The sequence below is a fragment of the Spea bombifrons genome, chromosome 2 (genome assembly GCF_027358695.1).
Source record: "Spea bombifrons isolate aSpeBom1 chromosome 2, aSpeBom1.2.pri, whole genome shotgun sequence".
Classification (NCBI taxonomy): domain Eukaryota; kingdom Metazoa; phylum Chordata; class Amphibia; order Anura; family Pelobatidae; genus Spea; species Spea bombifrons.
The window spans coordinates 20,995,088-21,019,199 of NC_071088.1; the positions used below are offsets into that span (position 1 = coordinate 20,995,088).

At 41.1% G+C, this 24,112-nt stretch overlaps 1 protein-coding gene across 2 annotated transcripts in view; it reads left to right on the plus strand.

The window, feature by feature from the left end:
• The first annotated feature begins 3,186 nt into the window (after positions 1 to 3,186).
• FAM222B (family with sequence similarity 222 member B) overlaps positions 3,187 to 24,112 on the plus strand; it is a 28,419-nt gene continuing 7,493 nt past the window's right edge. The window contains exon 1 of one of the 2 annotated variants that reach the window (XM_053457060.1): positions 3,187 to 3,305. The gene's annotated coding sequence lies outside the window, so the exon portion shown is untranslated. Of the gene's footprint in view, positions 3,306 to 9,674; positions 10,313 to 24,112 lie in introns of those variants that run through there. The other variant, XM_053457059.1, reaches the window with a different exon arrangement.

A 24,112-nucleotide genomic window follows, 5' to 3' on the forward strand; every position in this document is an offset into this window, starting at 1 on the left:
ATATATATATACACTATTTTGGAAAGTTGGGAAAAAATGTCAAAGTGGAACAGCACCTTTAAATAAGCCAGTATTGTAACTACCATGGGGCAAAAGGGGGAGCTGCTCCCAATGCTGCAAGTCGAGGGGCCTGCTTGAGCTGCCTTATGGCTATGCCTCTGCGCTACGTGCAGCTTCCAAAAGTGGATGCGATATCAACACGGGGCAGGACCTCTGACTCTGCCCCAGACACCAAGATCCCTTACATACTTCTATATTGCGCCAAAAAAGAGGCGTAAGGTGTTGAAATGTCAAAAAAACCACTCTACGTCTTCTGAAAGTGTTCATTCCTGGCTCCCTGTTTTTTTTTGTTAATCTTTTATGTGGTTTTAAGTTCTTTTTTATGTAATATATGCGTGTGAGCGTTCTCATAGGAACATTTACTCAGCCCATGTCAGAAATCACACCACACTCTTTAGGCGGAGCCCATGACATTGGTTTGTATTATAGAGTTCATTGTTACAGCTATAACTGAAATCTCTGGGCTTTATCATCATTCCATATAGGAATCCAAAGTCAAAGTAGAAAAAAATAATAGAAGGCAATGTCAAACTCAAAACCTGAAATAACCACTGCAGTAATGAATGTCTTGCAGTATAAGCATATCCAATACAATGAATCACTGTGTTCAAGGACTGATTTGATTAAATGGCTGCATGGTGATATAGGAGGAATTAGCAACCGAGCTAATGCCGAGGAACTTCAAAGCTGGTGACTTTCGAGAACCTTCCCCATATCCACTGTTTTAAGCAGAACCAGCTCAGCAGGAGAAGCTCATTGGGGTTGACCCCTCATAGTACATAGTACAGTTTCCTTAATAGCCCCTCCTACTATTTGACATGTTCCTCATTAGGGTATGGCACTGTCAACATGTAGATGGTCTGTCAATCTAAGCAAGTAATTGATATTGTTATGAAATACCAGCACCTAAACTGGTGGCAGTTTGCCAGGCTGGGCAGGCAGATCCATCTATACTGTAAAACATATTACATAGGGTTAAATGAATTGGCATCACTACAAAAGAGGAAGAGTTTAATATACATTAATATAATATATAGAATATAATACATGTTTCATATTTTTCATGACAAGGTATATTAACTTAAAGACATGTTTTCACAATATTGTAAATATCAATAACGTACTCAGAAGGATAATGAATCAAAAGGGAAGAGGAAGAACATTACCTGCCTGACTGCATTGTGCCAACTGTAAAGTTTGGTGGAGGAGAAATAATGTATGTGGCTGTTTTTCAGGGGTTGGGCCCCTTCAAGTGAAGGGAAATCTTAATGCTTCAAAAATACACGGTTGGATGAGTTTGGTGTGGAAGAACTTGACTAACCCGCACAGAGCCCTTTTGGGATGAACTGGAACGGAGATTACGAGCCAGGCTTTCTCGTCCAACATCAGTGCCTGACCTCAAAAATACTCTATTAGATGCCTGGGCACAGCCACAGAAACACTCCAAAATCTTGTGGAAAGCCTTCCCAGAAGAGTGGAAGTTGTTATAGCTGCAGAGGGGGAAACCAGCTACATACCAATGTCTATTTATACAGAATGCGATGTCATAAAAGTCCCTGTTGGTGTAATGGTCAGGTGTCCCAATACTTCTGTCCATATAGTGAATGTGTGTGTACTTACCGGCGAGCAGGTAATGCACGTGGTGGGGGTGAAGGCTGGCCTGTGTGGTCAAATTCAACAGATGAAAAAGTTAATGCATTTTGTTGCATATGGGGCTGCATAGCTGCAGACCAGTCAGGATGCCCATGCTGACCCCTGCCCACTGCCAAAAGCTCCTACAATGGGCACATGCGCATAAGAAATACACCACGGAGCGATGGAAGAAGGTGGCCTGGTCTGATGAATCACGTTTTCTTTTACAACATGTGGATAGCTGGGTGCGTGCTGGTCACTTACCTGGAGAACAGGTGGCACCAGGATGCATCCACGAAGGCCCCACCTCACAACTTACAGAACTTAAAGGATCTGCGGCTAACGTCTTGGTGCCGGATATATATATGAAAGTGCTGTATATGGAAACTGCTGGTTACTAGCACCAGGCTTGGGAAATTTGGAATGGTATGCAATGGACTTTGTGAGTAAATATATATATATATATATATATATATATATATATGATTTATATAATGCATACATTTTTCGTTTGTCCTTCTTTGACAGAAGCTGTAGACATTGAAAGACTCACCCATAGTTTTTTACCTACACATTCATGCTCACACATACATGCTCATGTTCACACACTTACACATGAACATCTATGCTCACACACAATTATACATACTCATGCATGCTGACACACACAATTACACATACACATCTGTGCTCACAACATTTACACATGCACATTCATGCTGACACATAAACACATACATACATACTTGTTCACACAAAAATACTTTATAGCTTCCTCACTGGTGACAGCTTTCTCTCTGGCACTGACAGCCACATGTTTTACCGCAGGGTCACGTAACCTTACATTATGTGACTCTGCTGCATTCCTGCTTCCCTGGGCTGGTCTAAAATTGTTAACAAACAGCTTTTCCGACATGGACTGGCAGTTTGTGAACAATTTTGGACCGTTCCTGGGGGGGAATTGTGGCACACCCTTTGATGAGTGGCACCCCAGGGCAGACCACCCTCCCCTAAGGTTGCCACTGTTTCCAAGAGACTTTCATTTGCGTTATATGGAGAGGTAACTATTGTTCCGTTTAGTGTTTTCCCAGGGATCCATAAAGTAAACTCTGCAGTCCAAGCTGCAGCAGTAATGGTAATCAACTGTTAGTTACCAGCCCAAAGGCTGCCTCTTGACATGTGACATCATAGTTTCAGAAAATGAACTTGTTCTGGGGAGTGATGGGGACATATTTGATAAACTTAGCAAATAGAAAAACAATATGGAGCCAGGATCAGCTGCATACATTTAGATCCGTGTTAGAGCAGCATATTTGGATGCAGAGAGGTAAACACTTTTAAACCTCAGAGGTCGCTTTCTTCCCTTTAAATCTTATAGAGAGCGGTAGCAGAGCCACGCCCACTCCACATCTAGCATCACATTGGCTGCAGCTCCCGTACGCCGCTGTGAGTTCAGGCAGCGCTACGAACAGCTCTGTCCTGGAGGAAGGACCCCTCGCTCGGGCAGTTCCCGGATGTAGGCGGCTAGAGGTCCGCACTTTCGGTGAAACGTTCAACAGAAGGGAAGGAGGGGAGAGTCGGTGGTCTGGAGACATGGTTTTCTTCCAGCGACAGTAAGTACTGTGCTGGGGGCCGGGGTTATTCTCATATCAACGCGGGGTAGCGAGGCAGCTGTTTTAGATAAAGACCGGCCACGTTTTACCAGAGACCTCCATTGCTTGTAAGGTCCGTTTATTCACAAATAAAAGGCCTATACCAGTGGGTGTGAAATTAGTCAGCGAGATTCTCGGGTTTTACGGAATTCGCGTTAGAACCCTTAACGATACAGGATACCACGGCTGGAGTGCCGGGTATTTGTGACATATAATGGAGACAGAGCCCTGGCTTCCCCTGAGTAGGGTCGGGCCTAAAGGTTTAAATAAAGATAATTTGGCGAGGACGTGTCCAACAGACAGTATTGTGAAGTAGCAGAGTCCACCTGTGGTTAGCTATTGATTTATATAGCGCCATCATATTCTGTAGCGCTGTACAATGGGTGAACAGGAGTAGTGCATCACTTAACAACTTGGTCTCACCACAAACAAGTGTAAGGAGAGCGCTGCTCAAACCAGTTTATAATCTTCCTGGCAATCTGGCGGAAAAAAATCTTGTGGCCACCTTAACCAGCCGTAATACTGACCTTGTGACTAGAAATAGTCACATGACTATTATATTGTAAAGGGGGTTACGACGTTTCATAGTCATTCGTTTGGGAGGTCAAAGGATCAAGTAGCCTTTGTGACGCTCTGAAAATACTAATGAGAAATTGGAGATAAAATAGGTCTTTCTGTGTAGTGGCAACAGAATGGGTCCCCTCGAGTATACTGCCTGGTAACTGTAGCTTGTGCATGAGATTCTCAATCAGACCATGTAGTTTAATTGTGTGGTCTGTAGTGTATCCAAGGTGTGCCAAGTCACCCGGGTACGTTCTCCAAACACGGGTATACAGAGAAGTGAAAATACTCCATCTTTTCGTGTTAGCATGATGCATTGTGTAGGTCTGAGCATGTCCTGCGTTTCATGCAAGAAAACTATTTACTGACAATAGGTAATCCCTCTGTTTTATAGCACTGGGTTTGAGACTTTACAATCCCCCAAATTACGCTACCAGTTTTTTGGCTTATGATTTAAGTGCCTAAGCGTTCAGCATATGATGGTGCAATGAATAGCAATGCACCTTACACATTTAGAAATTAAGAGATGGGAATGAGTATATTCATTAAAAATAGGTGACGGCAGTAAAATATTAAGAGCTGCGGTCGACTCCTGGAATTTTGGCCATCACAGAATATATAACTCGATAATAACAATAGAATATAGAATTCTAATAGACTATTACCGTATATTACGTACTTAGTTCTGTAAACGCTATTACATAGCTTTATAGAATAGAGACGTATATAGATTCAGGCAACCTTTGTTACAGTGGATCCATAAGATTAACTTCTAAACTAGCGATCTCTAAAGCATTTCGACTGATAAACAAAATTCATAAACTGTAACTGTAACTGCAGGTCACCTATAATTAAAGCATGGTTATGTGAATTTATGATCTGGAGTGCGTTTACAATGTAGTGTCAGAGTTCCATGGATATCATGTTTCAATTATTCATTTACAGAGAAGTATTTAACTGGCTCAATCTGAATATTTATTGAACATGATTAAAACGTGTGAGTTTGCATGAATAAAATTCTACATCCAAGCTGTACGGAGTTAGAGGGTAAGATAACTTTCGGCATAGGTTACACATTGCATGGAGGAACCTTATTGTCATGAATGCATGTAATGTTTTTTGACTAGCCAATAGAACAGATGTTTGTCGATCTGCTTATTTTATTGGGAGTTGGTGGACGGCTCTTTGTAAAGGGTAGACCTGTATTACGTTCTGGATCTCAGGCTGCTTGAGACCCAAAGTCAGGAACTGACTGACGGGGTCCTTGAGTTGCACCCATCACTTGTAAAACCCCAGTTATTGAAGGTGTTCTAAAGAAAGGGCTAAACTTTATTTGGCTTGCCTCCGGAATGTAAACACTAGATGCAACATATCTAAGACGTGAAGTCTAAAGATGTTGATTTAATGAAACAATTAAGTCTCTGTTTAAATATAACGATGGCTTTGAACAAGAAGCTTCATGAGAAAATACAAGCCCTTTTTATTTATTTTGTACTAATTCATATGCATTCCTGCTCTGTAATCGTAAAGTGGCACTTTTTTCATTTTAAAGGCACAGCGTCACCTACAGAGATTTAAACTTAATACTAGAGCCCAGGGCTGCAGACATTCCCCAAATTGCACCTATCGATGTATGAAAACAGGGAGTTAACTACTCATGGTTGTGTTTTTACAGTCAGTATAATTGTCGAGAAATTTGGGTTAAAAATAAGGAAAATTGTTCCCACGGGGATCTGTGGCGTAAGTAGCATGTTATTCAAAACGCTGTCCTGAAATCCTCTCCTTTCTTCTTCCACAATTACAAAGGCAGCCAGAACTACTTGGCTTTCAAAGAGCAGCGGTAACTAAAGAAATAGGAAGGGTAACTCCATGGGTGTATAGGGATAGTCATAGAAAGAGAACGGCCTCCGTGATACACTCACTGAGTGGGCTTCGAATACGTAAATGGCCCATTGTGCTCCTTAAACATCATTATATATGTTTGTACTATACAGAAAAATTTAGGATTTGGAGAGTGGCAAATCATAAAGCAATGAAACTATACAAGCGGAGGGTCATTTTGTTGTATGAACCCCCATTTATATGAGTGCAGTGACAAACATGCTAAGGTTTATTTTCTTAACTTACAAGAGAGTGCTATGGATGTTTTGCACCTTCAGTGGAACAGCACCTTCAATTATACACCTGTTTTACTCACTTTTGTACTAAGACGTTAAACTATTTTCAGCGATTGTTCCTGAATTCCTTCTCTATGGTAATTGTTTCTCTGAACCAGTGTAAGGGATGTAGGAGTCTTTTCCTCCTTGTATTTTCCGATCGCTTTGCTCTGGCAGATGTTTAATAACATATTTCCTTATCTGTGTCAGCTGTTTTTTCAGTCTGAAACGCATATACTTTTTTGCCTCTGCCAGCTGTGGCTGTCATACAATTTCTTGCTCGCTATTGTAGTCCTGAATGGCGCAGTGATTTGGAATGTGAAAGGGCTACTGTACTTCCCAGCTGTGGTGTGTGTGTGAATTTCACAGCAGCTTGTGACCTATTGTATCCAATTACCATAGGGATTTTCTTCCCCCTTACCACTTCATAATATAGTATAATCATTGTATGGATGTACCGGTATATATTGAATGAGATCCCTTCAAATCCTTTACAGTGGCGTTTTAGATGTATATTTTTATTTCAACATGTATAAAGCTTGGTGGCAATGCGTTTACAAATGCAATCCCCTTTAAATCTGAAATACTTGCGCAGCTAATCGGTTAATGACAAGTAATGTGCGTTATGATGTTAAATGGCTGCCCCATTGTCCTTGTAAGCCTGCAGTTCTTGCTGCAAATGGAGATCAATCACGGTATTTTGCTACCCCTTGCCTCATTTTATGGGCTGCGTATTCTGCGTCCTGCGCCGGATTAACCGAATACATCGCTTGTCGAATGTCATTTCCAAGTGGCACATTTAAAAATAAATAATAATAAAAAAATTGCCCTTAAGTTAAACAGTATTTGGTTATAAAATTACTGATATGAGAATATTTCTTGTGATTATAAAATCTCTGAGCAGCATCATGTATCTGACCCAATTTCTGTAATTCTGGGGCTCTTAAAACCTGCGCAGCTAAGTTATATGTAAATAAATATATAAATATGGCCTGTAAAGTCTGCCATCTTTCCTAGGAGCTTTTAGTATACAGCCCTCTTGTAAACAAACGGCTGTATAAATAGATGCTAGAAAACGGAGTTTTGAGGCTTCTATTTATCTGTATTTTAGAAATGGGCTGGTCACTTTTCCCGAAAATCATTTTTCTTGCAACTAAACAAAGCCACACTATATTAAGGGATTGTCTGTGAAGGCCTTTCAAGAACTCCATTAATGTCTGTGTAAACATGCAGTTTTAGGGGCAGGTCAGTCTCGTGTGCGCTTGCTGAACCTTGCAATGGTGTACCCGGGGCCTTCTTACTCCTCACGCGGTGGGGGGGCTCTATTTCTCTCATCTGTTCCCAATTGATGGATTTTCTGTAACACTTCTCATATAGGTGAAGTTTAAAAATAATTACCCCCTGCATTACTAATGAATGAGAATATCGGCCGATAATTAAATCATGTGTGCAGTTTAAAAATAGCAGCAAAATCTCCCAATTCTACAACAAACTGGGACCGCCTCGCATAGGTTGTGATCTCTCCAACGTCTGTTTCATCCAGGAATACCGATGGGGCTGCTTATTTACTTAATCTCACATGAGTAGAGATTTTCTTTAACCACCTCTGTACTCAAATAGAAATGTTACCTTTTAAGGCACATGACGTAGCAAGACAAGCCCTGCAACACAGAAGGTAGCAAATCTATAACAAACTCCAAATTATTGAAAAATGTTGTATACTATATTTTCGTGAATTTGGGAACACATCTTTGGCAGGACTGTTGCTCTAAGAAACACCTGATGGCCTGTTGGCTACATAATTCAAAGGATTAATTGCCACGTATGTTACCATTTTAGATCTAAAAAGGACATCTCTTTTTATGGTATGACCATGGACTATAACCAGACATTTACATACAGTGTGTACATCTATGTATATATTTTATGATCTTAACTCTCCTGTGCTCTATGGCATAACATCATTGATTTTCTGTTATATGGAAGCTTCCTTAATATATAGCCGGACAGCGCTGTGTTAGACAACCAAAGATTGCTGTGGTTTCAGTTAGGATTGGAGAAACTAAAAGTCTGTATACAGCCTTCAGCAAATACCCCCTTATGATGAGTAGACATTCGTTTGAGTGTCCTCAAACCCAAAATGTAGATGAGTGTCCAACGCAGTGATGTATTTAGGGAATGGGGACCCCCGTGTCCTGTATTAACCACTGTGTCGGGGGAAGTGTTGTACAAATGCAAATTTAACTGAAGAAGCAGTTGGGTTTTTACTGGCATGTGGCTTATTCCCCACATTCGTTCTCCACAATGGAGACACAGAGAATAACCAAACTCCCGGGAACTAAGGGCCAGTCCGTCTAAACGGGCAAATGGTAACATCCACCCTCTACTTTTATTGAAAACAACTTATATGGGGCTGTTTCTTTCCCAAATGTCACGTTTTAGCTTTTACGATACAAAATAGGCCAAATGGTGTTTGTAGAACAGATGTAACTTTGAGGAATACCCCTTGAATGCTACTAGGTACAGCTGTCTTCTTGTCCCTTGTGTTCTTATTCCTCCTGATGACGCTAGTTCTTCTCTTTTGTTAGATGACTTTTCCTTTGGTCGCCATCTAGTTTTGGTAGCTTTTATAATGGGGAGAGGATTTCAGGGCAGAATATTGATGGTTTTATCCCCAGATCTATCATGTTGTTATGTTCTCCTCTGAAGGTTTAATACCATTAAAAACAGGACATTTTAAGAAGCATTTGCAGTTTCTGTGGCAACACCCTATCAGTGCCTGTTATTGTGTCACATGACAAATGTTCCCAGGACAAATTATGAATGCAGCAATTTGACTTGATTAAAATATTTCTGGAATGGGTTTGGGAATCGCCAAACAGTAGGTGAAGCACCCCCTTTATTACATGGATGTAAACTGTGACGGGGGCGTTTCCTTGATACGGTTCTTTGTAGAAATGTTTCTGCTGGTTCAGAATACATCATTTTTTAAATGTGAATGCAGGCTTTCCTTGGCTTGATTCGTTCATCTGTTGGCTCTTTGTGATAGCTGCGCCATGTTTATGATGTATTTGTGTGAACAAACCTCAAGCCACTCTTTGGGGTTTATACACTATGATTATTGCAAGCTTCTACCTAAAGGGCTGAGCTGGCCCGGTATAATGTATGATTCAATAACCAAGAAATCCCACTAACTATACTTTACACAGGGCCAGCCAAGCCTTCCTGCAGCAGAAGCGCACTGGCATTGGACCTTGCTGACTATAGTGATGTCAAGGAGCCGAAACATAATGCCCCTTTAATGAATAGACCCCAGTGTTTGTCACTTCGTTCGTGGGTGAAGATCTCCTTTTGCCAGGGTAACAAATGGCTTTATTTATCGCGCGTGTAAAGTATTTATAAAGGCCGCCTCGCTGGCCCGCAGAGCACGATGATTGAAATCCACCTGCTGTAGACGGACTCACATGATGCTCGGCCATCCTTGAGGGGGCGTGGCCCGGGGGTTTGCCAGAAGCTGTCTGTCCTGCGCTTAGTCCTCTGGTGATCGCTTGCTATTCTGGTACATGAAATAGTTGTGATGAGTTCGCAGGCGGTTCGGCAATCTGTGCATTCCGTTTGGACACAGTGCTGCCGTATGATATCCCCATAAGAGAAGCCAGCCTGGTGACCTTTATTCAGTCGCAGTGAGGTTAATTCGCGTGGGGGGTGCCGTGTGTGCAGGGCAAGGTGCAGGGGCCCAGCACGCTTACTGTATCTAGCCGCAAGGCCCTCCCGAGCTCCATCCGCAGGCTTTAAATGGCCAGCCTGGTGTAGCGGGTAACAAAGAGGTGACGTCACGACCCGCATCCGCTGCCACAGGGGGCCAATCCTGTGCATCTCGGGTCGCGTCTAGTGGTGGCGGTTGGTTGCCCCGGTGGCCTGGTGACTGAGGATTGGCTAACTGTGCGTGTCTATCATGGAGGGGAGGGAGGGCCCTACTTCCGGCTGCTGGCATAGGGGGAGGCTCAGGCTGCTGCTAGCTGAGTTTGCAAAGAGGATAAGAAAGAACCTGGATGCTGAGCTGAGCCCCCATGCAGCAGCCGTCAGCACCACGACGGGGCTTAGAGATCGAACAGCCGGGGAGGACGGGCAGGGCCGGGCCGCCGCACATAATATGCGGGCGCCCGCATCCCGTTGACCGGCAGCTGCAGCTCCGTTTCTGGTGATCGGTGGTGCATCCATTAATCGTGTTCTCACCATAGGAATTGTTTGGTAAGGGCTGGTGGGGGCTGCAGGGGTGCGGATTGTAGTTAGAAATCGGTCATCTCGTTGAGGTCGTGACTTGATTATTCCCCGTTAATCTATGGGTGGCTCCGACACCGATCTGATGCCGTGAATTTTTTTTTGCTGATGTGAATCTGATCCATTACTGTTGAGATGGAATTTCAGACCCAACCCGGTCATCTGACCTCACCTCTGCTGGAAGGAAGACCTGGCCCAAGCGGCTTCACATTGCAGCAGGGGCCCTGTACTCCTTGCCTCTCATCGCATGACTTCCTTGTGGAGCAACCACCCTGTTATCACCAGACATCATCTGCTCCTTGAGGGTATTGTAATGATTGCCCTCTAGCATGGATGAGTTTGCTGTTAGTGCCCCTTCCTCCCTCTGCTTAATTCACTGATAGTGTTTAGTAGTGCTGTCTTCAAAGCAAAACATAGTGGCAGACATATGTGCAGTTTGAGAACCACTTCATAGAAGAAAATTGTAAAATTTGTCATATTCGACAGTTATTCTTGGCAGCAAATCAATTTCTTTATTTTTTCTCCCAAGTCTTCATGCAGTTGTAGACATTTCAGCCTGGGTCGAGGAGATTCAGACAGGTTTTTGTGCCAAATGCCTGACGCATGTAAGTGGGACCCCCATGGCAAAGCTTGTGCGGCGCGTTCTCTGCCATGTGCTGAAAGATGGGGCCTGAGCCGCCGCTGATTGATGCGTACAGAGTGCAAATGGTTTCTCTGTTAAGGCTCTGTGGGAAGGTGTCTATGCCTGGGGACTCAGCGAGCATTTTCACGAAGAGTTTATCCCGTGGCTTCTCTTTTCATATATTTAGGTTGTCTTCGCTTGAAGGGTGACTAGGATTTATAAAACCTGTGACTCTAGCCTGTGAAATACCATAAACCGTGTGCTGCTTTAGAACCGCACTGCTCACAACAAACTTTAGCTTCGGTTTGTGTACTTAAAAGGCTGATTCATGGCATATATCATGTAATTAACTGTTGGGTAGCTGCCAGTAGTAATTGATACAATTTATCCTACTGGCGTACATACAAATCCACTCGGTCTAATAATATTTTTGAGCTCCAAACGTCAGGGGTGTACTATTAACACTAATGCACATTTTTAGTATCCGCTAACCGGCATCAGTTGAGTTATTCTTTGGCTTGTGGATTTATTTGGGTCGGTACGATTCCACGAAATTCTCCAAATAATCCCCTGTGATTCTTGCTGCAGCAATGAGTTCTGTGAACTGCCCCATTTATTGTCTAATTCCTTTTATCTGTTGATTAAACCCCAAATTGTGCTGTCTGTAAGGCCTGTTCATGCATACAGCAGTTTGCACCCTATCCAGGTGTTTAGTGTGCAATTCTGGCGCATAGTTCTTCATGTAAGGCAATCAGCAATGCCAGTTCTTTGGTTTCCACGGAAACTGCCGCATGATTAATACATTGCTAAGTTTATGACAAAGTTGCAAATTTAATATCTGATTTTGGTGCCATTAAACTATAAATGTCTCCCAAACCACTTTTTTGCTTTGCTGCTCATGTTCTCACAATACATTCCCAGCTAATTACCATTATATATATTTTTAATAACCATAGATCCAGCTATTTGTATTTCTACTCTTAAATTAGGTCAGTGCCAGTTTTTTTTTATATAAATGGAGGGTAGAAAGCTAATTAGCTTTTAAACATAAAGATCTAAAATTGGCATCTCTCAGCCAGCTGGTGCTTGCATGCTAATTGGGTTGCTATGATAGAAATGCCCAGTTGCAGCAACTTTTAGCTAACTAGATATGTGGAAGAAGTTTATCTTCCGGTGATTAGCAAATAGCATTGCTAATTCACCCCGCGCACTGCAGAAAGGCTGAATGTCAATTATTAGGAGACCTTTTTGGAGGATATTAAAAGGAATTTTAAGGTTACTCGGCAAGTCGGATGTATCCCTCTGAGGCCGTTGTAACTGGAGGCTAATTATGGCAATAAAATCAATATGCTGGTGCAGTCTTTTGTTCTGTTTTTAGCGTTACCTGAGTTGTTTTTCTAGAATTTACAGATAAACCACATATTTGCAGTAAGTAGTAGCTTGTTTAGAAACTGTCTGTTTTCCAGGTGTTTGTTTCAGAATATATATATATATATATATATATATATATATATATATATATATATATATATATATATATATATATATTTACACTTTTTTTGTGTGGTTTCCTGTGTTAGTGAACTTTTAGACTGCTAATGAGTGATTCATTGATCCCGGTGACAGGAGTGCACTGTTGGAGAAAATAAAATGCCTAATGAACGAATTTGTTGCGATAGGGCAATAACGGTGAACTTAATTGTGTTATACCAAGTTTCCTTTGGCGAGTCATTCATTTTGTTACAGTTGAGGATTGCCATGCCGTCATATAACTAGACCATTTTTCCTCAAGCTGCCTCATGTCTTCCATCTCCAATCTATCATTTATAAAAGATTGCAGCTGTTTACATGAGTGACTTTTACCACTAAGAATGTTTAGGATATGTTCTTGCGCCTCCACTCCAATGTCTGTTCTCTAAAGGGACCGTTGTTTCAAACCCTTTTCTTCGCTATCCATTATGAAGGCCGTCTGGCTGGCCCTCTATAATATATGATTAAGCCATAGTTTTTTTTTGTTCTTCTCTCCCATTATTATACAGGGCCAGCTCAGCCATTTCTTGCTGGAGAAAGTTGCTGTTGTTGACCCTTTATAATGAATGGTGAAGTTAGGTAGCAGAAACCACAAGTCTCCTTTGAGCTCTTGAGAGAATAAACCAATTTTAAATCTTCTAGAAAGAGGGGTTTCCTAATCACAACAGCCTTGTACTAGGGCACCAGACGCTCTATGGTCTGTGGGGTTGGTTCATGTGTCTTGATTCCAGATGCCGCAGCCATATTGTGTATTTGTTTGACTTGATACTACCAGATTTTATCACGCAAATTCCTAGCCGTTATCTACATTGTAGCATGGCGAGTTCCAGTCCTCATTAGTCAAGTGGCCTGGATGTGCTTTGGTTTTACAGACAAAAAGGAAATATACAATAAAGCTGTGTCTGGGTAAAATAGGTGTTAACTTCTATGTGTTTTATGGGCTATAGGATGTATACATGAAGTGGCTGGTGTGGATGTTCAGTAAGTTCTGAAATCCATTGTCTTTTCATAAACATGTAGAAACACTTGCATATAACATTAAAGCTGTCACTTCTGTACGCCACGTCCGTAGGAAATGTTAAAACAATGTTTATATATAAAATCATTTCAAGATCTACTTTAAGACTGCAAAGTCCCAGTAGAAACTGAGAAGCAGTTGACCGGTTTCTGGTTTACCTTGCATACGGTGTGCGAAATACAGAACTGTTAATACAGCGGGAACTTAAATTTTGGTGGCAGGTGGCTGTTTGATAACCAGGTTACTAGTAGATTGGTCCATCGATCTTATATTTTGCATTTTAAAGGAGCAGTGCTTGGTCATAGAAGTCTGTTAAGAAGAAAGGCTTTCTTAACCTTTTAACCCATCTAGAGCTCAAAGCGGTGATAGTTGAATGCATGTGTTGTGTTTAAGATGGCCCCTGTAATGACATTGAAATGGAAATTAGCATTGTGTGTGTTGGCTTCTTTAACTGCTTGACCAGTTGCTTGAAATATATGGGAGTGGAAGTGTTAAGAGTACTAGCTCCACTTGACGGACCATATTAAAGAGGGAGTTAAATTTGTATTCCCACCTCTAATAAGAACACTTAGTTGAATAAGGCCTTCTGACAAATTATTAATTTATTTTCCTCTAATGCCAAGCATCTACATATACCCAGTTTATTCAGTTCACTGACATAGCTGGCCTTTCTGAGGTACTGATTTAGGAGTGGAGAACATCAACCCTTAATAACTGTATGTTAACCCTGAGACTATCCAAGACATCCCAAAACTGTTTTATGGCAAGGATCAGATTGCATGCACAGTTCCTTACTTTTAAGTAATAACCCATTGCGTTTCCTTGATCCCCCAAAGGTAGTTTGCTACAAACGCACGTTTGTGGGTAATACAAAATTTTAGACCTGAAGGTAGTTGTTACTTTTATGGCTGAACTAGAAGCTAAAGGCCTTGTTGGTGACTTATCTCCTCGAAGGGCAGATAAGGAGGTGGATATGATTGCTGGCCTGTTTCTGAACCCAGTCTAATGAATGGTTGCTAAGCAAATTGCATCTCAATCAGTTTAATCCTCTGGATGTCATGTACAGGTCTGTTTGTTAACTAAATCAGCTCAGGTCAAGCAGACAACAGGTTAGCTCAGAATAAGTATCTGTAAATGGTTACTTTACAAAGTATCCTGGTCATTTCAGGTTTGGGGAATTTTTTTTTCATGATTGCGCTGCCACTTGAGCTTCTTGTTTTGTAAGGTTGCTCATCTATACAAGGCTCTGGAAGGTCAATATTATAAATGCATATCTATATATGTGTGTAACTTATTTGTTCAAGCGCCAAAGTAAAATTTTATGTATAATACCTTTCTGAGGTTTGTGTAGCTTTGCTGTGCCCAGCCTCAAGGGGAAAGTAGGTGAAGAGCATGTGAAAGCCCCCAGCCTGTGTGCAGGTGATTGCACTCCTAACAGGGGAGTTTTACAACATGTTCAGGTCTGGCTAAAGGACAGTTTCTGTAGGGTTTGACAATTTGCACCGATTTTTATTTGTATTGTGGTGCCATCCTGGCTTTGCAGCGCCCAGTGTCTCTCTGTTCAAGGAGACAAGGCTCTAAAAGGTAAGCTATTCCTCCTGACTGTGGCTAGTAACTCCAATATTTACACTCAAGAACAGTTTTTTCTTTTTATTAAGATAGTCTTTACTTTCCCACTTATGCAAAACAAACGTGAGGCACTCAACCAAGAACGGGCAGCCACTTCATAGCATGTTCTATGGTGTGACCCTGCTTGGGAGTATCTCAGGTTTGGCTGTCTTGTTCTGTTACGGAGGAAGAATCTCAATCGTATGAGTCTGATGCTACCCAGAAGGCAGTCCAGAATCAAAAATGTCCCCTTCATGTGGGAGCAAACAAACCCCAGACATGTTTTGGCCTCATCGTTGAGGCACAGTTGGTATCCCTGCAGGCACAAGGGAGTAAGGCGATCCATCTATGGATTCACCTTTACATTTGGTAACCCAAGAAATCCCCAAATGAATGAAGCGCTCAACCAAGAACGGACAGCTGCTTCATAGGCTGACCTACAGTGCGTCTCCACTTCTGTGCATCACACAGTTTTCTTTTGCTTAATTTGTCTATGGCTACAGAAGGATTTTTTTTTTGTGGATTATTACCTCTGCTGGTGGTTTGAAAATTAAAAGCATTTTAAACAATTGGAACATTAACTATTGTGGGGCTTACCCTTAAGTAAATTCGGTTTATGTTAAGGATACAGGGCCAGCATCGGGAACTTTATTTAAAAATAAAAGCACAGTTACGTTTCCGTCACTTAAAGATTTTAAAAACCTTTCTGATGGTTTTGCCCTTGGGTTTTACCTAAATCGCTATCCACAGCGATGACCGTGCAAACGATGGTAACCTTGATGAATTGCCCCAAACCAAAGGCACGTCTTAAACCTAATTCTATTGCAGCCACAGACAGTTTATCTTTATTTTTGATGTTACCGTGGAATGTAAGGTAGTTGTTAACTTGCTTGTGTGAACATTTACAAGATTCTTAATTATAAAGACATGTTTTAGCCAACTAAGTGACAGCATTGTATTTAATGTGTCACAAAGAAAAAATACACCCTAATTGTCACCGCGCTGGATTTAGTCTTGGTTCTTGCATCGTGATGCGCCTTTGCCCTTCTTCCTAAAATACGTTGTGTGGCGTTTCTTGGCTCATTAAAAATCGCATCCAAGTTGGGCGCTATTTCCATGCGCCAGTACAAAAACGACATTGCCATCTATGCCTACCTGACCTAATAACCACTTCAGCCTTTTTACTAAACTTAATTTAGAGCTTCTATACCAATTTAAGGAGTTGGTACCCAAGGCCATCTTGAGTCAAAATTAGCCATTACAGCCACTCATATCTTCAGCCAGCTGTAAAAGAAACCGTACGCAGAGTACAGAGTGCTTTGACTAATTTCCTTTGCCGTCCTAGGTATGAATCTGTCACCTTTACTCATTAATGAATCTTGTATGCTAATATTTGAAGATGGCAAAAATGTATACATGATTTTGGATTATTTCACGTTTGCTCTCAAACTTTATATGTTGGGACCGTGGGGGGCAATGACTGCATTTTATACTTGTATACTATAAAAATGTATGCATGAAAGTATAAATAAACATAGATGAAGTCTGTAGTTATATAGTGAAAAAATAGTAAGCATAGCTTGTGAATGGCTTGATATAACTGTCTATTCTTCAAAATATGTATTAAGCCCAATACCGTAAACACATCGCTTTTCAAATGCACTTAAAACCCTATAGGTAATAATACTTGGTCATGTTTCATATATTGACACTGATCATGCTTAAGCAAGAAAAAAGGTTTTATTTTATTTTTCCCGGCTCTTTTCTTAAAATACTAGAAAATAAGGGTTCTACATAACGTAGATTATTCAGATTACTGCATTGATCAACAGAATCTGTGTATGATATGAATACTTTGTTTCTGGACGGTGAAAACGCTACACTACCCCAGGGATTGGCACCAACATGCAGTGTTGGCACTTTGGGGCCTGCAACTTGGTTTCATTTTGAAAATTGGGCACAAAAACATTTGCTATCACTGTCCTATACTATTGTCTTGATGTGATTACTCAATCAGGGTTCGTGTGGCGTCTGTCTTTGCGTTTGGTCTGCTTGCCCACTTCTGTTGCCCAGCAGTTTCGGGAGGCAGCAGTTGCCTTAATTCTATGGGGCGTAATATTTTTAGTGCTAAATTGACACTTGAAGAGAATAAAAAAAAATCACACTTATTTCAGTGTCAGCCTTTTATTATTAAAAATGCTGCTAGTATGAGACTTATCAAAGCTGTGCATTTCTGTAGCGCATAATAATAAACCTTAACAGCTATAAGCTTTTCTAGCGTGAACTATTGATCCGAGATCCATATTCTTCAAAACACAGGAAATCCATTGCGCAGTTTAATGCTGTTTTATTAAGATTAAAGTAGGATTTTACAGTCCTAGCACACAAGGTTGATTAAGGTATTTCGGAGAATAAATTGACTACTGATTGTTCTGACTGAATACTGTAAATGAATTTACTCAGTTGGTGTGGATGCGCCTTCCCGGTTACAGGGCATTCAAAGTGAGTCAATGTGTAGCCCATGTCTGGGTATATGGACGTGTCATTTTAGTAACTGTTTGCTTTAGATGTATTTTCAGCTCTTTTCTTGGTTTTACTTAAAGGGGAAGTAATGTCCCAGCCTCACCAACAACAACCAATTTGAATTGAGTACTTTTATAGATGGTCTATATATAATAAATATATAATCACACATGTAATTTCCTTATGTAACCCAGTAACCCCTGGTGTTTGTGTGTGTGTATATATCAATGAATGCTTTCTGAGCATGAGTGTTTGGTTTAACACATCTCCTGCTTGCCACTGCTCACCCACTCTCGCTGTCGATGAGCCCCAGAGACAAGAGCTCCCAGAGTTGTCTATGGGGTGATGGAAAATGCTGTGAAGGGCCAACCCTAGTTCCTTCTCCCTTAACAGAAGAGCTGGCCATGTGCAGTGCAGTGCAGTTATTGGGTTGTCTGTACAACTCATGCAGTCGTTCTTAAAATGCTTACTATAATGTTGAGCTGTCTCATGGCCACAACAGTTTAATTTCTATTGAGACCATTTGAGTTTTATTGTAAATGCAGTTGTTCCATGAGTGTGCTGTTTAGCAACGTGAAATGTGCCTGTGCTTCAGTTTCTTAAATAATAGGGACTTTTTTCAGCGTTCAGTGATATGGGTGTTGCAATCTATTGGTCTCTGTATATTCTTGAATGATTAAAATTGTGAGCGTCGGCAGGTAAGTACTAGGCATTTTCTGTACTGCTGAGCTGCTTTTTATAACTTCAGTCCCCCACTAAACTTTAAACATTACCAGCTAGAATGTAAATGCCAGTCACAGTAATGCCTTGAAGGTAATTTAGGTTACAGTAGCCTACAGCAGTATTACCTCTTCTATTCTGCCTTCCATTCCTGCTTTAGTAGCTGATGTATGTTAAAGCACCTTGAATGAATAACTGCAATAGTGCAGAATTTTACAGAGCAAATGCTTGCCTTGTTTTTTTTGTTTTCTTTTAAATATATTTCTCTCTCTCTCATTCTAGACTCATGCTATTACACGTGTACATGAACTGGTTTGTCTGCCAACATTAATGCGAACCCCTTCCCCAATCCTTCCTGCCACACGATTTAACATGGCTTTGTGTCCTCTGATCTAGCACATGACAGTCCTGATAGAACTTTAATACCGTAGTGCGGTAGTTTTCTGTCAAGAATACGCATTTGTTTTGATTTCATCTTGACACCTGGAAAAAAAATCTATTTTGGCCCCTCTTGGGAGCAGGAAATGCTTGGCAGCATTCTGTGCTGTGCTAACCTATAGATGTGTCTAAATAGTGTGTTATTGACGCAATAGGACTTCATGGGAGCGCAATCAATTGTTTTGCCTCTGTAAATTCTTTGTAGCCATTATTTATATAGGGTCTGGCATCCTGAATTTTGTTTAGACACATTCAACCGAGTGAAACCTAATTTCTGTTTAAATTAACATTTTGATTACTCCTGTAAATCACATACGGCTTCTGTGAGCTTTTATTCTTCAGCACCTATAAAATTAGTTCTTTCCACTCGGGATATGTGAGTATCTTGGGCATATAATGTTTGGTCTGAATCAAAACTGAAATGGATGTTTTCAAAGTAACTGTAAATCAGGGCTTGATGGAGCCAGGGAGGCATTTATCTTGCTTATTTTACGTGCTGTATGTAAGCATTTCATTGACTCTCTCAATGTCTCCCTACCGTCTTCAACTGCTCTGTGTCCCTGTGTCCTTTTTCGCAGCTCTGCTTCTTGTCTGCTATCCGCTCTGTTAAACGGCCCTCCCGGGTTCTTCTGTGAAAGCGCAGAGCCGCTGCGTACACCCTCTCCCCTGATTCTAAGAATGGGGCAGAGGCTCTCCACATGGGATGGAATAAACGCTTCTTTCTCCGTGGATCCATTATTCTGGCCTGGTGAAGTCCTTCTGCAACAGGACTGTGCCTCTGTGCCTTCCTGATTGGAGGAATGGGGTAGATCCATTTCTCCAATTGGGGGAGGGTATTAGTGGAGGCTCCGCCCTTTTACAGAACTGCTCCAGGTGCCCTGAGTAATGCAGCAAATGGGTAGAAGCAGAGGGCAAGGAGACGGGGACGCAGAAGCAGCTGGGGAAGAATTTAGAAAGCTGCTGAGAGAGAGAAAGCATGAGGGTAAATGAGGTGTTTCTGAATTGGCAGGGAATTAAATTCATAGTACAAAAACAAATGCACCTGTAACACAAAAATTAGTCAAGCTTTTTTGGGTCCATTTGCACAAGTCTCCTAATTATACCATTTGTTACCAGGCAGGTTTGATAAGACTTAATTCTGACTTGTAGCCAACTGTGAAGCAACCTTCCCCTTGTGTTTTACGGACCAGTTGGGGCCCCGTGACTGACTGTTTTTGAATGCTGATAGCTAAGTAGTTGTGAAGCACCCAGTCTCACTCTCCGTGGTTAGCGGTGAGAGAGAAGCACACAAATCTGTTCTTGTTTGTCTCTGCAAATTATTGGGAGCAGTTTCAAGTGCTGGCAAAGGCTTCTTGCCAGCAAGTGCTTTGTTCAGATTAGGGCTTCAGTTCAATTATGTCCAATTAACTTTTATTGCAGATAGCAGCGATAATTACTTCCAAAAAATTGACTTGCCTGTGGTTATCCCTGGGCTAAAATATTAGCTTGATAGGTTTTAATAAGATGAAATGACGCACTGCTGGCCTGCCTCCCCCTCCCCCCCAGCCCTCCAATGTGACAAGGTCAGGATGCATTCATGTAGTGAACATTTAGGTTAAAGATCCCAGCTCTTCCTATAATCTATTTTATGACTGAGCCGGTAGGTACAGGAAAACACACTGATGTAAATCCTTATAGATGACTTTAAGCACTCCGTTCCAACTTTAAGCGGTCTGCGTGTTGGATTAAAGATTGATGTGCTTTAGCCAGCATAAGACAGTGATGTCCCTGATCTGCTGCACACGATACAGCTCAACTTTTAGGATTCTGCAAAGAAAAGTATTTCCTGAATTATTGGTGTCTCCTTTGCAACAACCTTGTGTGTTCCTCTGAAGTTGAACAGTGAGTTTACTAGGTGTGTGTGTGTATGTATGTATGTATGTATATATATATATATATATATATATATATATGTGTATATATATATGTGTATATATATATTTATATATGTGTGTGTATATATATATAATATAATGCATTTTATTATTGTACTTGTACGATTTTAGCTTTTTGCAGTTTCCTTTTCCGTTCTTCAGCTCTGCTTTCGATGTTTACGTTAGTATAGGTATATATTTTTATCACATGCTATTCATTTATTTCTTAGGCATTTCAGTGGGTTATGTTAAACTGCTGCACGCATTGGCTAGCTATTGGTTTTACTGGGAGCAGCCATTGTGCTTTTCTTGCAGAGTGCCCTGCAGTAACCTACCGGGTTGGGTTTTGACGGCATTCCTTTGAGAGTCTTAAGTCAGTAGGGTTCTATCCAGAGTGGGCTTACTGCTGTTTTTGGAGACCACCCAGAAAACAAAGATCTTGCTGCATTTTTTTTTTATACTCCTGCTGTGCCCGTTTACAAAAGGTGGGGGTAGAGACCAAGTGACAATCTTTATAATTCCCTTTGTGGCCACCATTTATGTATTTGTTTCATTTTCTCCTGCATTTACTGGGATTTCTGTTTGTGTGATGGACATCTTTTCTATGGTTGATTTCTTTAGACCATTGATACAAATTGGAATCTAGAAGTTGGGAGCTCTTTTGGTAAAGCAGCTTGTATCTAATTAAAGTGGAGCGTGCGCTAATTAAACATCACTGACACGGCTGCATGTGTGGGGTTGGCATTCTTATTGTTACAACTTGCCTGCGGAAAGGGGATTCTGTGCTTAAAGGAATCTGTTGGTTAGACTGCCCATGACTTCCAATTATTTGCCAGCATTCTGTCGAGTAGCTTTGTTCCATGTGTCATCCTCCTAATATCATTCTTGACAGTTTTATCTTTGATCCACCTCCCAAAGTGCCATAGGCCCTGTAATACTGGATACTGAATTTAATAACAGTTGATTGGTAACATGTGACGATGCTAGGGACAATAAACTCTCGGCAGTGTATAATTAAACTTTTTTTTACCCTTTTGAATAGGTTTTTGGAAATGATGTAAAATGACTTTGTGGTATAGTGCTTTTCTCCTTGTTAGCGTATTGTGCTCTTCCTAAATGAATACAACCCTTAGATAACGCAGATTTCCTCACTTTCTTTCTTAGTCGTTGTTAAGTGTAAAGCCCAGAAAGATCACCTGTCATCGATTTGGCACCTTGATGGCCATGACGGCGACCCCCATAATGAGCTAGCAATTTTTTCAATTGATGTATAATTTTTATTTATCTTAGGTCCTTGTCAGGGGCATTACTTTGTGTGTGGCTGCAGTGTGACTGCTCTAAAACGCGCAAACTCACAAGGCCTTGATATGTAGTTTGCTCACCCAGAATGATAGCATCTCTTTATAATTACATGTCTGGTTTTAATGAATTATGACAGACCTTCTCACCCACGGTTGCACAACTTCTGTCCTCAAGAGCAGTAGACGGGCTACAATTTTTGGAACTCCCGGTTTGAGCATAGACATTTCATTAAACTGTTCCTGGCCTGTTAATGCCCCTCTAGGATTGGAGTTTTACAGCCTTATTTTTACCCCGTAATGACAAAGCCTGTACATGTACAGGCTCAAAATGCATTGTTTTCAATGGGTTTAGAGACTGCTCATTGTCCTTAAGGGGTTAATCTCTTCTTGGTTTACCTCAGTTCAAGATGATATGGCCAATGACTAGACTGTTTGATTTGTGGTTATTTAGATTGACAATTTAAAGACGTGAACCCTTGGGCCCCAGATCTACCTACTTTTTGCTTTGCAGACTATTTGGACGACTATCATGAATTGGTATCTAGACAATAGATAAGGTGCTGTAAGTGGAAGACGGTAATCCTTACACTAACCCTTCCTGATCACCCGTTTTTGTTGTCGCGCAGAAACCTCTGCCTTAGTCCACCTGGCGGAAAACCGGTGAAATTCTGCAAGGTTTTTCTCTAAATATTTTTGAAGGTTATTCTGCAGTATCTGTAAATACCAGCTACCTCTTGAATACAAATCCTTCATGTTTGTAAGCTTTGTGCAATCATTTTTTTATTGCCAGATCAATTTAGAAGAGATTATGGTTTGTAATGCAGCAGACAGTAAAATTGTTGGTTCCTTTTTTAGGCTTTTGTGAACTACTTCCAAAACCTATTTTAAAAATGGTTTTCAATTATCAGCTTGTGTAATGACCTCTCGAAACTGTTCGCCTGTGATTTGTGTTCTTCCAGCATCGGCTTTGCAAACCCCTATTTGGGTCATCTTATTTGAGAGGTCATTATGGTGCAAGGACGATAACAGGTGAGCTGTTTGGGCTGGAGAGTCGTCACTGATCAGGGATGATTTCATGCCTGGTTTAAAAACAAAGGGGTTAAATAGCTAATATGGTAAAGTTTCTTCAAGTTCTGGTTGACTGTTAAATTTAAAAAATGAGTATTGCAGTTAATGGAAATAACTTTTTTTTTTATTATTATTTGATTAAAAGGGACAGTTGACTGTTTCTGACAGCCCTGCTGAATAATGCACATCAGAGTGCTTGTATTTGTCTGTTTTTTTGGAAGAAAGAATTCATAGAAAGCATTTACCTGATAAAGAAACAGCAGCCCTGTTTCTGCAGCTGCCCTCCCCCATGGTCCGATTCTTGTCAGTGTTTAGCTGCTTGAAGCACAAAGGGTTTAGTTTGCTGGAGCTGACTGGTGGTGCTATATCTCGTGCAAGCAGGAGTGTTCAGCCAAACGCTTCTCCTGGACAGCGTATACGGAGAGTGCCAAGTCACAGGGGACTCATGATGATGATGATGATGATGATGCGGGAACAGAATCCCCATGCATTTGCAAAAAGGGACGCCATGAAAAGATAAAGGGACAATGTAGTTATTCTTCGCATTAAAGTGTATTTGGTGGCTGGGGTGTCCTTTTTAGCACACGCTTTCAACAGTAGAAACGTCTACCGAGTCAAACGCAATACTAAACAGAACTCCAAGCCGGACGTCTATGGCAAGGTATGGTTCAGGAAAAACAGACTGCTAAGATAAAGATCACAGTAATCGATTATAGCAGTAAATTAGGTCCCTGTGAGAAGAATGAAGAGGAGGGTGATAAACAGGATAAAGAGAATTACTAAAATTTAAGGAAAAGATTAAAAATGTTCCTTTGGCCCTTGGTGGTAGTGCACTAGAATGTAACGTAGGAATTTTGGCAATGCAGCAGGAGTCCTGTCTGTTTTTAGTCTAGTGAGAAAATGATTGTTTCTTTTAGGTATCTGTTTATTTTTTTCCCTTTTGTTAATGTTTGTTGAGTGTTTAGTTGGCGTTGTTTTATCGGGGACTGCGTAGGAACCCGTTTTAAGTTGCATAATATTTTGGGACCT